At 41.3% G+C, this 13,624-nt stretch overlaps 4 protein-coding genes across 6 annotated transcripts in view; all 4 read right to left on the bottom strand.

Annotated features, from left to right (window-relative positions):
- SIGMAR1 (sigma non-opioid intracellular receptor 1) overlaps window positions 1-5,823 on the bottom strand; it is a 168,799-nt gene extending 162,976 nt beyond the window's left edge. The window contains exon 1 of the mRNA XM_050760836.1: window positions 5,814-5,823. The gene's annotated coding sequence lies outside the window, so the exon portion shown is untranslated. The remainder of the gene's footprint in view (window positions 1-5,813) is intronic.
- Window positions 1-13,624, bottom strand: part of LOC126937437 (uncharacterized) — a 265,633-nt gene that overhangs the window by 133,511 nt on the left and 118,498 nt on the right. The gene's annotated exons all lie outside the window — the stretch shown is intronic.
- The window catches only part of DCTN3 (dynactin subunit 3), a 237,471-nt gene that overhangs the window by 184,472 nt on the left and 39,375 nt on the right, over window positions 1-13,624 (bottom strand). The gene's annotated exons all lie outside the window — the stretch shown is intronic.
- LOC126937377 (protein FAM205A) overlaps window positions 1-13,624 on the bottom strand; it is a 104,811-nt gene that overhangs the window by 67,995 nt on the left and 23,192 nt on the right. The gene's annotated exons all lie outside the window — the stretch shown is intronic.

The raw sequence follows: 13,624 nt of genomic DNA, 5'->3' as shown, positions 1-13,624 counted from the left end.
AACATGGTGAAACCCCGTCTCTACTAAAAATACAAAAAACTAGCCAGGCGTGGTGGCGGGCATCTGTAGTCCCAGCTACTCGGGAGGCTGAGTCAGGAGAATGGTGTGAACCTGGGAGGCAGAGCTTGCAGTGAGCTGAGACCACGCCACTGCACTCCAGCCTGAGCAACAGGGCGAGACTCTGTCAAAAAAAAAAAAAAAAAAAAAAAAAAAGAATGAGATCATGTCCTTTGCAGGGACATGGATGAAGCTGGAAGCCATCATTCTCAGCAAACTAACACCAGAACAGAAAACCAAACACTGCGTGTTTTCACTCATAAGTGGGAGTTGAACAATGAGAACACATGGACACAGGGAGGGGAACAACACGCAGTGGGGCATGTTGGGGGTGAGGGGCAAGGAGAGGGAGAGCATTTGGACGAATACCTAATGCCTGCAGGGCTTAAAACCTAGATGATGGGTTGATAGGTGCAGCAAACCATCACGGCACATGTATACCTATGTAAAAAACCTGCACATTCTGCACATGTATCCCGGAACTTAAATAAAATAAAATAAAATAAGAATGGTCCAGTAGAGAGAGTAGAATTGGTATCCAGTTTTCTTTTTGTTTGTTTCTTCCTTTCAATCTGCCCATCAATTCCTTGACTCTCTTCTACTCACAGCAACACTCTCCTCTGGAGAGGTTCCCCTGCTCCACTCCATGTAGTTCTCATTCAGCTGCCAATTATAGCGCCCCACTTCCTAACACAAGGTGGGCGTGAGACCCAGACCTAGCCAATTGTAGAGTCTCATCCCTCTGGCCACAGTGGTCGTTCCAGTAATGGGCACATGACCCAGGTCATTCCAATCACCAACTTTCCCTTCGCTTTTTTTTTTTCTGTCATAGGATCTTTATTTTACACATTTGCATCACAGCAAGGTAATCCATCCCATGCATTATCCTGATTTGAACCCCCATCCATTATGTTTCTGTTAATACTCAGTGACTGTCAGTGTTTAAAAAAATTGAAAACTCTTTCTGCATCCTAATCTAACCTGAAAAGCAAAACGATATTTATAAATTTGCGACCCCTTACCAAATGAAACTTACTTCTGGATTAGGTATGTCTGACTTTGTTGTGAGGTCACATGATTAGACAACGCCAGTTTACAATCTGAAAAGGCTGCTCAAGTAGTCAAGAAACTCCCTATGTGGACAGGATTTTCAGATCCTTTCCATTGTAGTATCTTAAATGCTAAGAAGGCTTAACCTCTAACCCTCCTATCTGATCTGGCTGCCCACTACAAAACCTCAAACCTTACTGTCCTGGGGGTGAGTTTTACTTTGACCTTTACTGACTTCATCTAGAAATTCTCCTTCCCAAATGGGTTTTGAGACTTCCTGCCGTTAGACTTGCAGCCATTAGAATTCTAATAGACCCTGATTAAACATGAACAAATCCTTGCTCCCTCACCTACTTGTGCCACTCTCTCAGTGTGCTTTCTTTAAACCATATCTGAGGGGATATGTATGCCCCATGCCCTAGCAATGAGCCATCTAAATACATTTTCTATTTTTCTAGCATAAACCATGCAGAAAGGACACAGATACCGCTCCAGACTGCGAGGCCCCTGGGGAATTTGGAGTAGGTTCAGCTTGCCAATCAAGAATCACGTTCCAGGTGGTGACCCAGTATTAGCATCAACTCAGGTGGATGTCTTTTAAAGACTCCCTTCCTAAAACAGACTAGGGAAAATTAAAGAGCAATTGTTTTGGAATATTTAATAGTTCTAAATTAATACCTTTTTGATGTATCTTGAGCTATCAAGTCAATGTCTAACTTCTTTATCAGGGAAGCCATTAATTTGCTGAATTCTAAAAAGAAAAAAAAGCAGCCGCCCACAGACATCCTGGACTCAACACATTCTAAATCTGTTCAAAGGCCAGGGTTAGGTCAGAGAAAAGCAAAGGGGTGAGGCATGACTGTGAAAACAGGAGTGTAAGAGGTGACCAGGATCTGTTTCCTTTAAAATTCAGTACCTTGGCAGCGTGAAGAATAAATGGTTCTGCTATTCTTCTGGGTGTATGCAGCAGGGCTAACAACCTCATCAGACTGTTAGTATTCTAAGAGCCTTCCTTGAAGGAAATGTTATATGATGGGAGAGATGGCCAGAATGCTATTCCCAACTGGAATAGGCATGTTTTCCACTCTTCCTATGTCCATAAGGACTGGCTTCTTGCAGACAACCCTTTTACATGTTAAAACAAGGCACACATTTTAGTCTTGAGGAAGAACGCTAAATATAGGCCTTAGCAATAATATGCAGCATTAGTATGTGCTGTCTTGATAAAATTCTCCTAAGCTTAAAAAATACATTTTTCACATAGCTGCTGGAAGACATTTCTAACATTTTTCATATAGATGCTAAGAAGGAGATGTTTTCTCTTTTCACTGGGGCTGCTAAACTGGTATGACATAATTCTGAAATGGTCTCCAGCTAGATTCTTAGTCTCCCAGCTTGTCAAAACCCAAGCTTGGTGGGAGCAAAAGGGGCCACAGAGAGACCCAAGGTTGTAAAGAAATGACATTTTTAACGATTTGAACTCAGCCCCACCCCTTGACTTCCCAATTTTCTGTTATATGAATCAATAAATTCCTTTATCCTCTCAAATTTGTTTGAATTGGATTTCTGTCATGAAAGAGAGTTCAGGAATCTGAAGACAGAATTGATTTGATGAGTAAGTTTGAGGTGATGCGAGGAAGGAGTGAGTCAGTGGCAGAATAAAAAAGTCTGTTTTTGCAAGCAAACACATTGTCACATATAATATATAAAGTTCTTATATACCACCCCTGCTATGTCACTGGGGATATAGGCTTAAGGGCAGTATTATATAATGAACACCGAGTAATGTTTGTGAAATTAGAATTTCAGCATTAAACGATTTTGTAATCTTGGGCAATATAAATGTCAACTATTAATAGTTGACATTTATTGAATATTTACTTTATTCAAGGCATTAGACTAAGTGTTTTATCTACATTATTTTATTAAATCCTCATTTCATAGATGAGAAGACTAAGACTCAGAGATATTAAGAAACCACCCCCAAGGACACATATCTACTAACTGCAATTTTGGGGTATGAATGTAGATCTCTCTGGCTCCAGAATCCACGCTTGAAAAATATTTATTGAGCTATAATATACAGACTATAGCATGCATACCAAATCCACCCACATAAAGTAGACAATTCAATGGTTTCTGGTATATTCAGATATGTGCAACCAACATTACAGTTTTAGAACATTCTCATCACCTCAAAAAAGAAACACTGTACCTTTTATCTACCACATCTCTTTCCTCCCAGTTCTTAGGTAACCAGTAATCCACTTTCTGCCTCTATAGCTTTTTCTATTCTGGACTTTCATATAAATGGAATCATATAGTATACTATCTATTATGATTGGTTTCTTTCACTTAGCATAATGTTTTCAAGGTTCAGTGTAGCATGTAGCAGTATTTCATTCTTTTTAATGGCTGAATAATATTCCATTGTATGGTTATACCATATTTTGTTTATCCATTTATTTGCTGATGAACATTTGGGTTGTTTCCATCTTTTGGCTATTATAAATAACGCTGCCATGAACATTCATGTAAAAGTTTTTGTGTGGACATGTGTTTTCATTTCTATTGGGAATATACTTAGGAGTGAAATTGCTGGGTCATATGGCAACTGTTTAACCTTTTGAGGAGCTGCCAAACTGTTTTCCAAAGCAACTGCACCATTTTACATTCTCATCAGCAATGTATGAGGGTTCTATTTCTCCAAATCCTCCTCAACACTTGTCGTTATCTGACTTTTTGATTCTAGCCATCCTAGTGAGTATGAAGTGGTAACTCGTTGTGGTTTTGATTTGCATTTCTCTGATGACTAATGATGTTGAGCATCTTTTCATGTGCTTATTGGCTATTTGTGTAACTTATTTTTGAGAAATGTCTATTGAGATCCTTCGTCCACTTTAAAATCTAGTTATTTATCTTTCTGTTACTGAATTATAAGAGTTCTTTTTGAATTTCAAATACAAGTCCCTTATCAGATATATGATTTGCAAATACTTGCTTCCATTTTTGAGTTGCCTCTTCACTCTCTTGATAGTGTCCTTTGATGAGCAAGTTTTTATTTAATTTCAATAAAGTCCAATTTATCTATTTTTTCTTTTGTTGCCTGTGCTTTTGGTGTCATATCCAAGAAGTCATGGCCAAGTCCAACATTATGAATGCTTTCCCTTATGTTGTCTTCTAAGAGTTTTATAGTTTTAGCTTTTTGTTCAAGTCTTAGATACAACTTTGTGTATGGTGTGAGCTAAGGGTCCAAATTCATCCATTTGTATGTGGATACAAAAGAAAACAGTTGGCCAGGCATTGTTTGTTGAATGTATTTTCATTGTTGTTGTATTTTCTCATCGACCGATCTTGGTAGCCTTGTTGAATAGTTGTCCATAGATGTATGGGCTTATTTTTGTACTCTTAACTCTATTTCATTGATGTATATATCTATCCCTGTGCCAGTACCACACTGACTTAATTACTGTTGCTTCGTAGTAAGTTTTGAAATTGGGAAGTGTGAGTCCTCTTACTTTTTTTTTTTTTCCAAGATTTCTTGGGCTATTCAGGGTCTCTTGCAATTCTATATTGAATTCTATATTGAATCTATATGAATTTTAGAATCATCTATCACTTTCTAAAACAATGTCAGCTGGGATTCTGGGAGGCATTGTTTCGAATCTATAGATCAATGTGGGGAATATTGTTATCTTAATGATGTCTTCTAATCCACGAAAACGGGGTTTAAAAAATCTTTACTTAGCTCTTCTTTAATTTCTTTCAACAATGGTTTGTAGTTTTCAGAGTAAACGTTTATTGTTGTTGTAGTTGTTTTGGGTTTTCTTGTGTGTGCTTTTTTTGAGACAGAATCTCGCTCTGTCACCCAGGTTGGAGTGCAGTGGCACGATCTCGGCTCACTGAGACCTCCACCTCCTGGGTTCAAGCAATTCTCCTACCTCAGCCTCCTGAGTAGCCAGGATTACAGGTGCCTGCCACTATGCCCAGCTAATTTTTGTATTTTTAGTAGAGACAGGGTTTCACCATATTGGCCAGGCTGGTCTTGAACTACTGACCTCAAGTGATCCACCCGTCTCAGCCTCCCAAAGTGCTGGGATTACAGGCATGAGCCTCCACGCCTGGCCCAGATTATAAGTTTTGCAAAACTTATTCCTAAGTATTTTATTGTTTTGATGCTATTAGTAATGGAATTGTTTAAAATTCCAGTTTTGTATTGTTCATTCAAGTACATCGAAATAAAATTAAGTTTGTATATTGATCTTGTAGTTTGCAGCCTTGCTGAACTTATTTATTAGTTCTAACAGGTTAAGTGGATTCCTTAGTATTTTCTATATACAAGATCATATCATCTGCAGATAGTTTTATTTTTCCTTTCTCATTTGGATGTTTTTTACTTCATTTTATCGCCTTACAGCCCTGACTAGAACCTCCAATACAATGTTGAGTATAAGTGGTGAGAGTGGACATACTTGTTTTATTCCTGATCTTAGCAAGAAAGCATTCAGTCTTTTACCATTAAGTATGATGCTACTATTGAGTTTTTAATAGATGCCCTTTATCAGATTAAGGAAATTTCATTCTATTCCTAGTTTGTTGAGCATTTTTATTATAAAGGGGGTATTCCCTGGTTGATCTTAAGCCATGCTAGAAGAGTATCAGAGAGTCTCTACCAATGAGATTGCTCGTCTCACTAAGTCAACAGCCCCCCACCTATTCTCTCTGCTAGTGGCAGTGTGAGTAAGGTAGGGATGCAGTAAACATTGAAAGAGCTCATTCAAGGAATGCAGTGATTATGGCCTAAAAAAAATTTCAAAGCCATGGTTGGAAGGCATGTTGTTCTATATTTATATATATATTATAAAATCCCAAAGGGTATATTTAACAATTCAGAAAACAAGTGATCATTTCACATTTGACTATATCCTCTGCATAAGACTTGCATTTGTGGTCATGATTAATGAAATTCAGTAATAACCACTGGGAGAGTCTTAAGAAGTCAGTATTCACAGGTGGCAAGATGATTTAATTAGTGCTAAATAAATGATAGGAAGCTATAAAGACAAGAAGATCTATATTGTCTTGATACAAACAGGTTCTGAAGAGTGACAATAGCATCATTACTTTCTGTTATGTGGGAGATGTGAAATTAACCAGAATTGGTGCATCTGATAATAAAGACAGAAAGAGATGGTACTTAGACTTGAACAAGAACAGTGCCTAGACACCACCAAGAAGCTTTATGTGCACTGACATAACAGTAAACAAATATGTAAGTACCATTTCCTTAGACATTATCTCAAATCTTCATTAATAAAACATTACACTTCACATGAGCCCATGGATTTTGCAGTAGATACTTTAATCAAATTGTTTACATACTTAAGAACCTTGCAAAAAAATATCTGGGATCCTGCCACACTTTAAAGGTGGTCCTGGAGGCAGTACAGTCAACCTGATTTGGAGTAAGGGCTCTGGATTCAGAATACGTAGATTCCACATATTAGTTATGTGATCTTAGGGAGGTTGTTTAATCTTTCTGTACCTCAGTTTCTACAGCTGTATAATGAAAATAATAAAAGTATAGTACTTCATAGTTGTGTGAAGTTTAAATGACTTAATATATGTATGTACAGTGTTTAGTATCTAGCATTTTGTGTCTAAAAGTGATAGCAAGCTGGGTGGGTGGCTCATGCCTGTAATCCCAGCTACTCCAGAGGCTGAGGGAGGAGGATTGCCTGAGCCCAGGAATTTGAGACAATAGTGAGCTATGATCACACCACTGTACTCCAGCCTGGGTAACAGAGAGAGACCCCATCCCCCCCAAAAAATAGCAAAATACAGTATTGCCTTAGTCCATTTTGTGCTGCTATGACAAAATACCACAGACTAGGTAATTTATAATGAACAGAAATTAATTTCTTACAGTTCTGGAGGCTGGGAAGTCCAAGATCAAGGCACCAACAGTTTGGTGTCTGGTAAGGACCTGGTCTCTACTTCCAAGGTGGTGCCTTGAGCACTGCATCTTCCAGAGTGAGGGAATGCTGTTTTTCACATGCAGAGGAGCAGAAGAGTCAAGAGAGTAAATGACTCTTGAAAGCCCTTTTTAAAAGGCATTAAACTAACCCAAAAGGGCAGAGCCCTCATGGGCAAATCACCTCTTAAAGGTCCACCTCTATATACTATTACAATGGCAATTAAATTTCAAGGAGTTTTGGAGGGAACAAACATTTAAGCCATAGTAAATACTATATTTACCTCCCTTATAGTCCTTATTGGTAAGTTTCATGACCTTGAGGACAAAATGAGTTCTTGTTTGTATCCCCCACAAGATGAGATGAATTGATTTTTATGGTATAGAAACTGAATTTATCTGGAAACAGGTATGCCAAATGTACATAAACTATAAATATATAAATAAAATAATTTAAATAAGGTCCTCAGCATTTCATTTGTACTTCTTCAGTTATTTCTTTATAATTAGCTATCAGTGGTTTAATTATTTTTCATATTCTTTGTGTTGCCCTCACTTTCTTCGAAGCACCTGGTTTGGTGTGTAATGCACATTAAAGCCTTCAGAACAGCTGGCTGTTTGAATAGTCTAAGGGATGAGGTTGCTGCAGCAAAAAGTGGGTTACACGACAGCCCAGCTTTCCTGCTGGAGATGGGAGACCAATACTCTCAGGAAACAGTGCACAGTCAGAGTTGGGTCATTTGGACATTCCGGAGGCCAGTAGAGTACTGCAGAGAGTGTCCGAATGCCAGTGTCGTGAGCCCGGAGGCCTAGGGTGGGCAGCGTGGCGAGAGAGCACGAGGGCCAAAGTCGCTGGAAGAGTCATTCTCACCCTTACGGGCAGGAGCACAACAAAGTGTTAGCGGCCTCGGCCCTGCGCCCCGTCCAGGCGGACGCTGTCCTTGCTGCAGTCGGCCGGCGGGTTCAGTCGCCGCACCGCAGTCCAGGGCGCTCCTAGGGGGCGCCAACTGGCGCCAACCTGGGCCTACGGCTCACGCGAGCCCATGGAACCCCACTCCCGCGTCCCCCCACACTAAGCACGCCGGCGCCCCTAGCCGGCGAGAGGCCAGTACCTCGAGGCGCGGGAGGGCGGGGCGGAAAGCAGCGCGCGCCCACCTGCCGGCCAAGAAAGCCTCGCGTGGGCGCACGCGCCGCCGCCGTCCACGCTTCAACCCGCCAGCTCAGCCAGCGCTGCATGCTGCCGGCCCTCAGCCCAGCAAGCCGGCCCTCGAGCTCTGCTGGGCAGCGTAGGGCCGGCAGTGTAGAGTCCGCTGGCCCCGGACGGCCCTGGTAAGTGGGGACGGGGGCGGCGGGGACCCAACCGTTACCTGAGGGGCGGGTTTGCGGCCGTGGACAGTCCTCCGGGGACTCTGAAGTGCTTGCGTGGGAGCTGCCTCCAAGGTGGCCCTCGTGTCACTGGATGAACCCCGAGTGACAGCTGCCTCTATTAGGAGAAGGCCCTGAGGTGCTGCAGGGAACCGCCCCCATGAAGGCCCGCTGTGGGAATGGACTCCCAGGGTGCTCTCTGGATTTGCTGCCATGGGGAGCCCCCGTGTGGAGAGCACTGGCCCTTAGGGAGCCCTTCCATGTCACTGTGGGAGAAGGCACAAGGGTGGTCTCTGGAGCTAGCTCAATGGAAGACCACCTGGGAACATAGGGGAGCTGCAGGAACCTCGTGATGGTGGAGTCCCCAGAGGACCCCCTAGAAAAGGAGGACCTGAAACTGTGCCCTTGAACTGTCAGAAGCAACCTCTGACTAGGGAGGGGAGATCCTGCCATGGGATCCATGAGTGACTTCCCACGGCTCCAAGGACTTTGGCGTTAATCTCCCTATAGGCCTCCATGTGCCCTCACTTGTCTTCTACCACCGCGGCCCAGAGGTGGAGGCCTTGTAGGGTCTCTTTCCATTCCCCTCTTTCCCTATTCGGATTTTTCTTCTCCATGGTAGCCCAGTTGCTCCATGCCGCATTTTAGTGGAGGTAGAAACTGCTGCAAGAGCACAGGGCCCCAAGCGGGGCATGAGGACCAGTGAGGCCTCTCAAGCAAAGATAGGAGATTTGAGCCCCTGGGTTTGACCGTCTAGAAGGAAGCAGTAAGATCAGGTGGAATAACAGACTTTGGCAGGTCCTGGAGTGAAAGACCTTTGAAGGAAAGAATAAAGGATGTATAGGATTTTTGAGCACCAGTGCGCTCGGCACTGTACTAGGTATGTTTAAACATCTCATATAACTCTTAAAACAGCTTTGTGAAATTATCTTCCTCTAAAATGAGATTTAGAAAGATTAAGGAATTTGACCAAGGTTACAAAGATTAAACTCATGAAATCTATTTTTCACAGATTTTATTTGGGAAGAAATGTAAAGGAGAGGAAGAAGCAAGAATGTACTCTTGGTTAAGTTTAAGAGCTACTATGGTTTGAATGTGCCTCCCAAAGTTCATGTGTTGGAAACATAATTCTCAATGCAACCATGTTGAGAGGTGGGGCCTAATAGGTGATTAGGTCTTGAGAGCTCTGCCCTCATAAATTAATTAACATTATCTCTGGAATGGGTAAGTCATGGCAGGGGGTTTGTTATAAAAGCGAGTTTCTTGCCCTTCCACCTTCTGCCATGAAATGATGCCACATGAAGGCCTTCACTGAAAGTGAAACCTCAATCTTGGGCTTCCCAGCCTCCAGAGATGTAAGATATAAATCTCTTGTTCTGTTATAGCAGCACAAAATAGACTAAGGCAAATCAAAAATAATAAATCTCTTAGAAGGAAACAGGAGAAAATATTTATCGCCTTGGATTTGGCAATAATTTCTTAGATTTTGACACCAAAAGCATGAGTAACAAAAGAAAAAACAAAATATCAATATTTTTAAAATTCTATGCATAAAAGAGTACCATAAAGAAAGCAAAAAGACAACCCACGGAATAGGAGAAAATAGTTGCAAATCATACATCTGATAAAGGGATTAATATCCAGTATATATAAAGAACCCTACAACTCAACAAGAAAGAAACTTTATTTAGAAATGGGAAAAGGACGTGAATAGACATTTCTCCAGAGAAGATATACAAATGACCAATAAGCACATTTAAAACATGCTCAACGTCATTGGTCATTAGGAAAATGCAAATCAGAACTACAGTGAAGCTGGATGCAGTGGCATGTGCCTGTAATCCCAGCTACTTGGGGGGAGCTGAGGCAGGAGGATTGCTTGAGCCTAGGATTTTGAGATCAGCCTGGGCAACACAGGAGACCCAGCCCCAATTAAAACACACACACACACACACACACACACACACACACACACAATGAGATGTTACTTCACACCCAGTAGGATGGCTATTTTAAAAAAAGGAAACAATGTGTGGTGAGGATGTGGAGAAATTGGAACCCTGGTGCTTTGCTGGTGGATATGTAAAATGGTGCAGCTGCTGTGGAAAACATTTCGTGGTTCTTCAAAAAGTTGAATCTCTATATGACCTGGCAATTCTGCTATATACTGATGTGTATATTTAAGAGAAATGAGATGTGGTATGGAAACCATCTAAAGTCCAAAATTTAGTAGCTCTTCCCTGATGTCAGAGAAATCACCTATATTTATTGTATTGGTTACATGCCATCATCCCTGCTAAACCCAACTCACCATTCAGGTTCTATCTTTGAGGAAGCAGAGTGGATATGATGAGCTTGTGACTCCATAGTTTCTAGAAACAAGTTATGAAGATTTGGTTTCCTCAGCCCTCTCTGGCCCACTTTGACCTAGAGAAAGGGTGCTGATGCTGTGATCTCAAATAAACCCTTTGCTTTCCCCAGTCATCTTTACAGCATTTATTCAATGATTCGTGAACGCTTGCACTTTGTAAAGCGGTGGAAACTATCCCAATTGTTCCTTCCTCCTGAGATCAAAGAAAATTGAGACTTCCTTTTTCTATCTGTGAAACCCACTGATTTTTAGTGTTTCCTTGCTTCCATTTTCAGAAGTTTCTTTTGCTTTAGTATTGCCTGCCCCATCCCCAACCTGAATTTTCCTCAAGATCACTGTTACATTTTTAAAGCCTTTTATAAAAATCTGCCACTCCCATATAAGAAGCCAGTGAAAGCACATAAAGATACTTTACACTTAACATGCAGGATGAGGTGGTTCCTTCCTGCTTAGGGCTTCAGATTCTCCACAGCTTTGTAAATTTCTTTAGAGGATGAGCTGAGGGAGATGATCTCCCTAGATGCCTTTTTCTTCCCCATTTCTTCCCTAGCTCATGCTATGGAGCAGTCATATCTTCCTCCTACCTCTGCTTGCCTTTATAAATAGTCTCACTGCACTTTAAGCAGGTGCTCTTCAAATTCCATGCTACCCACATATGCATTGCTACCTGACAAACACTTCTCTTTCAATCATGGCTACAGCATTATATTGGTTTTCTATTATTATGTAACAAATGACCCCAAATGTGGTATCTTAAAACAACATACAACTTGTTATCTCACAGTTTCTGTGGGTCAGAAGTCCAGCTTGGTCCTTGCTTGTTGTCTCATAGGCTGCAGTTAAGGTGTTGTCTGGGCAGCATTCTCATTTGGAGGCTTGACTGGGAAAGAATCTTCTCCCAAGTTCACTCAGATTGTTGGCAGAATTCATTTCTCTGCAGTTTTAGGATTGAAGACCTTGGCTTCTTGCTGGATGTCAAGTGGAGATTACTCTCAGTATCTAAAGTCCACCTGCAGTTCTTTGCCATGTGAGCTTTTCCAATATGGCCACTTCATTAAGCCAGAGCAAGTGTGCTAGAAGATGAAGTTATATAATGCAGTGTCATCATGGGAGTGACTTCTGCTCACCTTTGCCATGTTCTGTTAATTAGAATCAAGTCACATATCCACCCAGAGACTCAAGAAGATGGGATTACACAAAGCATGAACACCAGGAGGTGGGAATCATAAGGGGCCATCTTAGAGACTATCCCCACCAACAATAGCAAGAAGAAGTTTAAGTTCACCATTTACTCTCATTTCTTTCATGCCATTCAGCCAGATAGGTCTATTCTATTTTCTTGTCCCATTGTTGTTTAGCACCACCTTTGATTTTGTCCAGAAGTTTTTTCCATACCCTTCTCAAGTTACCACAGATTCTTTGACATTCATATTGTTCCTGTGATTACGTTTTCTATCTCTCTTTTTTTCCTTAATAAGGAAACAGGAAACCTCAATTCCACCTACCAGCTAAAGAAGTAATCATTTAGCATAATTTGTGGGGGTCTTTGTTAATTGATTTCCTTTTTAACCCAAGTGTCTTTCCTAGGACTTCTATCAGCACAAGGAAAGCCAGTTTTTTTGTTTTGTTTTGTTTTTTCTCACTAGCCATTTATTTTTACCTATCACTAATCTCCGTTGAGAGAGGCAACCTGTCCTAGGCCATGCTAGGGATGCCGAGAATGCAAGGTTCTGACTGTTTCTTATCTGTTTCTCAGCGTTATATTTGCAATGAGCAACTTTTAGGGTTAAGGTAACGTCTACTCATGAACAAAGATCAGGCTTGTTTCTTCTTACTGTAAAAGCAGTGAGTCCCCAAAGCTCAGTGTTTCTCTACTGTAATGCAGCCCACTGCATGTGCAGGCATCTATCATAGATGCTGTGCCAATCCCATGGGACTTGGGAGACAAGGGGAACTGATGCAAAAAAAAAAAAAAAAAAAACATGGTGAAGCTTTTGTTGTGGCTGTACTGTGACTAATAAAGTCCTTTATCTCTGACTTGGGAGTCTTGCATCTTCTGCCAGCATTCATGAAACAGTAGTAGGATAGTTTGTTAACTTGTAAATAAAATCGCAGACCCTGTACTTTCTTTCTTTTTTTTTTTTTTTTTTCTTTTCACCCAGGCTGGAGTACAGTGGCGCGTTATCGGCTCACTGCAACCTCTGCCTCCCAGGTTCAAGTGATTATCCTACTTCAGCCTCCTGAGTAGCTGGGATTATAGGTGCCCACCACCATGGCCAGCTAATTTTTGTACTTTTAATAGAGACAGAGTTTTGCCATGTTGGCCAGGCTGGTCTTGAACTCCCAACCTCAGGTGATCTGCCCGCCCAAAGTGCTGGGATTACAGGCTTGAGTCACCGCACTTGGCACAATTCTTGACAATCACTACCATTTGTTTTTCTAGAAGCTAAAGCTGATTTTGTTAATTTCTCAAGCACTGCAGGTGCATATCTTGAATACTGGAGTAACATCTCTTTTAATCAAAGTGTCCTGTAATATAAGTTTGATACTCATCTCAGTTAAGCATCAAGGGTGTTAGCCTAATTGGTTGCTTCCCCACAATTTCCTCCCAAAACTAAAGCTATGTCACTTTAAAAATAACTTGGTTAATCTGTGTTGTTTTTATTTTGATTTAGACTTTGTTTTCCTTTAATAATTCTTTTTTTTTTTTTTTTTTTTTTTTTTGAGACGGAGTCTCGCTCTGTCACCCGGGCTGAAGTGCAGTGGCACTATCTCAGCTCACAGCAAGCTCCACCTCCCAGGTTCAT

This window comes from Macaca thibetana, chromosome 15, assembly GCF_024542745.1.
Source record: "Macaca thibetana thibetana isolate TM-01 chromosome 15, ASM2454274v1, whole genome shotgun sequence".
Classification (NCBI taxonomy): Eukaryota; Metazoa; Chordata; class Mammalia; order Primates; family Cercopithecidae; genus Macaca; species Macaca thibetana.
The sequence above is the reverse complement of the archived record's forward strand: the minus strand, read 5'-3'. Positions and strand labels throughout refer to the sequence as shown.